The sequence below is a fragment of the Meleagris gallopavo genome, chromosome Z, assembly GCF_000146605.3.
Source record: "Meleagris gallopavo isolate NT-WF06-2002-E0010 breed Aviagen turkey brand Nicholas breeding stock chromosome Z, Turkey_5.1, whole genome shotgun sequence".
In the NCBI taxonomy this organism is placed as follows: Eukaryota; Metazoa; Chordata; class Aves; order Galliformes; family Phasianidae; genus Meleagris; species Meleagris gallopavo.
The window spans coordinates 22,846,638-22,853,207 of record NC_015041.2 but is presented as its reverse complement, the minus strand read 5'-3'; positions in this window follow the sequence as shown (position 1 = coordinate 22,853,207).

Below are 6,570 nucleotides of genomic sequence, written 5' to 3'. Positions count from 1 at the left end.
AAAAAAAAAAAAATCTTACAGGCTTGAGGAATTAACAGGCTACTTGATCTGCCACACTGAACAGACAACTTCAACCCTCCCCACTCAAATAGCCACAAATTTGAAGGGATGTTTTCTTAGATTTTAATTCCAGAAGTTTGCTTTTATATATTCCTTAACTATGCTTCAAGTCATCATCTGCATCACACTACTAACGCATATAAATATCACTTCCTGCTGCATGGGTTTTGTTCAAGTTTTTAAAGAAAACTGTCTTGTCAATTTTAAATTCAAGTTCTTGCCAACTCATAAATTTGCCCTGGTTCGCAGAGGTTTGTTTTCCTAGAAAAATATGAAAAATATTTTCATCTACATCATTTGTTTTAATAGGAAATCCCAGTAAACTCTAAATAACAATCTTCCAACCTTACAAAGGCCCAACCAACAACAACAAAACCTCTTATGGAAGCACAGGACAGTGATTTAAAAACTGCTGTCAACATTCACCAAGCACTCTGGATTACTGTGTCAACCACGAAATCCATAATCTGCTGGAAGCAGCTTATGCAGCTCTGGTTTTCTATCACAGACAAATGAAAGCAGTTCATTTAAATGTAAATACAATGAGTCTTTGCCGTCTGTTAATTAGCTACCATAATTTAATTTACCTGCATAGCATAGAACTATGAGATCTACACAAAGGATCTACTTTCCAATTCTGCTATAAAATGACTTCAGTTGAGGTAAGCAAGAGCTATGGCTGAAAGGTTTATTTGTCTGGGTTCATACAGTATCTTGTGGAATTAAATGCTGACTAATGAAGAAAAAGAGGTCTTTCACATATATAAGTATTTGCATATGACTTGTTTTTCCTTTAAAAGAAAGAGGATAGTACATTAATTTCTGTACAATGCAATCTTTTTTTTTTTTTTAAAAAAAAGTCATTTCTGCAATTAAATTTATTCAGAATGCTCTAACATGTAATGAAAATATTAAAATCTGGTAGCTACAGAAGATCAAACTGTTGCCAAAATCTACTTCTGCAGAACCAGATAAAAATATGTAACAAAAGTATACCTTAATATATGAACAATATTAGAAGCGCCTTCAATTAAATGAGTTTCTCTTACAGTAAACATGACTCCTGATGTCAGCTTCAAATGAAATATGAAAATAGGAAAAATAGGAAATAATGAAAATAGGACTGAGATCTTACCAGTTGTCAAGAATAATACCACACGACAGAATTAGGAGACTTGGTTATGCAACTACATTCTAAAACCCACCATAGCTAGGTAAGGTTCTTAAGCAGATGCTTGATTAAGCACCAGTCTGACACTGTTGATGTTTTCCTCGAGTGATTAAAATTAGGCATTAGGTTGTGTAGCCTATTCAATCAAAGACTAAGTGCTTCAGTATACAAAATACTAACCTGTTATTAACATTTTCCTGAACATTTAATGAGATCATCACTTGGTTTCTTGAAGAGCACTTTATTCAGTACAGAGACTGCAAAAATTGATACACAAAAGTATGTTTCTGGCACACTTTCCTAACCATGTTCAAAGTCTATGTTTGAGTCAACTTCAAAGAGTCACAACTAATAAAGCTGAAGTTTCTTATGGAAAAGAATGCATGAAAGATTTCTACCTCTCAGATTTGAAGTAAATATACACACAGAATTAAATCAATTCCAGTTTTGCTTGAAGATCATAAACACCAGTAAGACAGAACAGTGGGGCTAAGCAAGATTTTTACTTCCTAGATCCTCATCTCTTGACATGCAACTGATCTCTGGTGCTCAGCACTCATTCTTCCTCTGCGGCTTCTTCTCTACAAGACAAGTCTGCATAGTGTTTTCAAAAAAAAATAACCCCACACAAAATTGGTCACGACTTACCTTTCCAGTCACTCCTCTTTCTCTCTTCCATTCCTCAGCATTTTCAAGTTACTGTTCTGCAGTTCTCCAGCTCCACCCTCAGCTCTGATTTTATTTCTGCACTTTATACAACACAGCTTCTGTTTTTAAAGAACAGCCTTCCTACAGCTCATCACTTGTAAACCAACAGCCTGCCTTCCTCTGGGAGGCAGCCAGCTGCACTGATCTTGCCCTGCTCACTTCTCACCTCATGTCCCTCAGCACTCCTGCTTCTCCAGGTACCTCTTCCAAAAGATGTTCCTCTGTATAATAAGTAAAAAAATCTTCCTTCACTATATTTTTTCAGTTTTACCTGCCTCTTACTATCAGAAGATAACCTCCTACTCCCATGTGGTATCTTGCTAAGTTATCATACTCTAACATCCCTCCATTTTGGAAGTGCCATCCAAAATCCAGGAAGAAAACACTCAAAATCCAACATAGTGTTGGAAAGCCAACATTCCTTTATTCCTCATGATATATACCAGGTGAATTGATAAATCAATTGTGTGCTCTCAGGGTTCAAGTTCTACATTTAAACAGTAAAGATGCAATACACTGGCACACATGCTCAATCTTTTCCAAGAACTCATTAATATATGCCAATTTCCTTCTTGGCACACATGACTGCATCTAAGTTGGTCTAAGACCACCTGGCTTCATCCCCTTAATTTCTCCTTCAGCTTCATTACAGTGACTTCTGGCCAACCTTCAGCTGGTTTTCACCAATTTATCATATTTTCATTGCTTGTTATGTCACAACGAGCGACTTTCTATCTTGATACACTATAACCCAAACCAATATGCGAAATCCAAGGAAAAAAGTCCTTGCACCTGGGGATGCAAAGATAAAAATACTCTACTATGACTCCAGTACTCCTGAAAAGCAGAATTGTTGACAAAAACAAGGCTGCTCACATACCAAGCAAAGCTAAACTGGAAAGTTTTAGAACTAGCACTTCTGATGTCTTTCGCTAAACTAATATACTGGTCCTTAAATTAGTATACTGATCCCTATTGCTAAACCAGCCCTTCTGATATAGGCTATATCATGTACAGAGATGAGATCAATGAAGCAAACTCTTCTCTTGATCACACTTAGAAAAAAAACACCAAATACAATTAGACAGCTGATGGACTTCCAAACCTAACACAACTAATCTAGTGGTGAGAATGGCACTGCAGAAACTCTATGTATGCATTTGTTTTTATTTTCAAAACTTTGGGTTGTGTTGTCCTCTTCTCTGTCCCAGGTGGGGCAGTTGACAAAGCTGTGCAGATTAGGTCAGCCTCATGTTATCCCGTCTGAGTTACTGCTCATCAGCTGAACAACAGCAACTCTCTCTATAGGTGCTTTGAGAATATTCCAGATGAAAACTCAAATGTGATGGTGACTGTAGCTACTAATGGTGAACAGCAGTTCATCAACTCTTCCATAACACAGGAAGAATTAAAACTGTCTGAGCAACCACTATGCCATGAAGTCTAAGGATGCTCTCACTTTCAGCAGAAAAGCCCCAGGAAATGCAAATGATAAGTGGTATTCCATCTCCTGCTCTATTTTTTTTTTATTGTATGTGAGTAGAAGAGATCTTCCCTCTCCCAGTTTCCAAAAGTCATTTGGAAGAAGAGACCTATAACTGAGAGCAGTATTTACCTTGTTTTTTTTCGTGTGATCCAAACAAAAAGAAGAGAAGGGTCAGTAAAAGGGTCAGTAAAAGGGTCAGTAAAAGGGTCAGTAAAAATATGGGAATGTCCCAGAATTCCAGGATATGAGACAGGTAAATCTGATACGAAGGGCTGTAACTACAGGTTTTTATCAGTCAACTTCCTCACAGATTAAGGTGGAATTGAGGCTTTTCATAGTCTGAGTATACAGTCACATGGCCCATTTACTATAAAACTGAGGACCATAATTCTGGAAATTGGCACTGCAGTAAGTACAACACATTTGGAACAGTAAGAACTTAAACCTTAGTTTACCTTAAAACCTTTGATTTACTCTATTTCCACACAGGAAATGAGCAGATATCCCTAACCATTATTACTATTACCTTCAGAAGGTGACAGACAGCTAAAAATATGGTGTTGGATAAAAATGAATTCTGAATTTTCACCTGCCTCTTGCAGTGTGTTCTACAGCAGCAAGTTCTTTCAGCTGTACACAGATGTTGCCTTGCCAGTGCAAAACAAAATAATGAACTTCATTTACCAAAACTGCATGGGATTAAAGAAAACCAGAAGATAAAGACTACTAGAAAGACGAAGTAAATAAAACTATTTCAGAGAAAGATAGCATGAAATTCAGGTGACATGAACGTTACAGACACATTACAGAATAACATTCAAAGCTAGTAATCAGGACTTTCAGTCACAGATATGCCAAGAAGCCATTTCTGAATGTCAGGTTGAGGCCAGTCATTTTGTAAAGAGATATGTCAAGTTACCATCACAGGCCATAGACAACATGCTAGCAAATACAATGGTAGGTATACGAACTTTCATATAACCCTGGAAAAGAGCACCTATGCTTCATCACCTGTACAAAGACAACACAGACTATCCCAACTCTAATCCAGCTCACAGCTGGATTTGTTGGTATGTTTGCTTTCATTGCACCTTCAAACATCTTCAAAAGGATGGAAAAATGGCATATACAAATTAAAAAGTAAACTTTGTCCTCTGAAAAAGAATCATTCAAGAAACAAAGGCAAATTAATATTAGTGTGATTCAGAAGCCAGCAAACAGTAAGACATCATCTAAGCTGTTCCAGCTAGAAGTAAAAATAAGGAGTAAATTCCAGCATTTCTTGTTTATGTAAAAGTCCTACTCCCAGAATAAAGGAAAACTAAAACATCAAAGGAGTATTATTCCATTGCTCAAAACTCTCAGGAATCTGTTTAGAAATCAACTGCTCTCATCCTTCTTCTCTAAGCTTTCCAATGGGCCCAAACAAATCAGCAGCAGCTCAGGGCACAGTCTTACCCACTTCTCCCTATTGTCCATACCTATTGCTATCAAGACCAATATTTAGCAAACTCCTCATCACATAGTTCACATTCCTACACATTTGTTTGCCTTTGCTTCCAGCAGTCTCAAACTTGCAGCTGGTTCATTTTGATTCCTCACAACTGCCCCTGTATAACCATTCCTGAATCAGTTCAGCCTGATACAGCAGTAATATCAAATATTTGTTAGCATGAATTCACTAGCTACTGGTGAACAAGTTACTACAAGACTGAAGGTCTACATCTGAGAATGTCAGCAAGGATGTCTGTAATATAGAAAGGAATGTGCACACAGTCTCCTCCCTCGTGCCATCCTGTCCTTATCTCCATCATCAACCATTCTTCCATCAAATATACTTCCAAAAACGTAACATGCTTCTGGGAACATACCACATTTCCCATTCTCACAGTAATATGTGCCACATTAATAAGTCATACCTTTCAGTATCAAAGCTATCCTGTTCTGGATGTACTCAAAATTTTGAAAGAATGATTTAGGCCTTTATCTACAAAGCAAAACTAGTAACCGTCTCTCCTCTAGAGATACAGATACTACTTCTTTTTATAGCTGAGGTGCATTATGAACACAGATAAGTTAATCATCATTAGGCAGTCTGCACTGCATTGCAATAACATTTCTGCTGTTACTGGTTCCTGACAACCCCAGCAATTTCATTATTATCCACCCACAGATCATTCAAATTTGCTGAAACAAATTTTGATGGTTAATTCTGCAGCAGTTATGAGAAAGGCTTCACAGCTGCAGGACTTACTACCTGCAGAAGAGTTACACAAAAATCTTCTAGTAACTTACTGGCTAACCTAAGCACATTTCATACTTATCCATCTGGCATACTGAAAGGGTAACATTAACTCAGGCTGATGCAGTATTATATATTCTTCAAAGTTCATCAACAGTCCTGGCTTGGGACTGGCCACTGCAGTGGCCACAACTTCTGAATAAGGTCTGTTGTTCTAGCAGTGCCTCAGGGACTCTGACTTGATCCTTCCTGATTATTCTTCCTCTACAGCGATTCCACAGAATTAAGAAGCTTTTTAACTATCCCTACTTTACATGTTTTGATGAAACCTAGAAGAAAGAGTAACTGAATCACCTCAGCCCTTAAAGGATGTCTAACCATAAGGAGAAGGGTGAGGCATTGACAACGTGTATCTCCTAATCTACAGTGATAACAATAAAATCACGATACGTTACTATGAAAATGAAATACAGGACCAAGAGAAAAAATAAAAAGCCTAAATGCTACTCTGAATAGCTGCACAACAACAGTTTACTACACAATTCAGAAAAAAAAAATCTAATCTTTTTAGATTTGCAACTCAAGGAATTGTTTAAATACATGGAGATATTTAGATATATCACATAGAACACAGGACTTTCCAGTTAACTTTGAAAAAACAAGAGATACATTAGCTCTGATAATTCTTACTAAGTTTTAGTGAGATTTTAGGGAAGTTTTGAAAACTTGCTACTTTTTTTGAGGAAGAATTTTTACATATTTTAGGAGCAATCTCAAAAAGTCCTCAAAATCTCAGGCTCATTGAACACCAGCTAAATTTATACTGACTAAATAAATACTAGCTGTCACATTCCATTGACTTAGCTACCTGCTTTCCCCTCACAAAAAAAGTCAGCAGTAGCA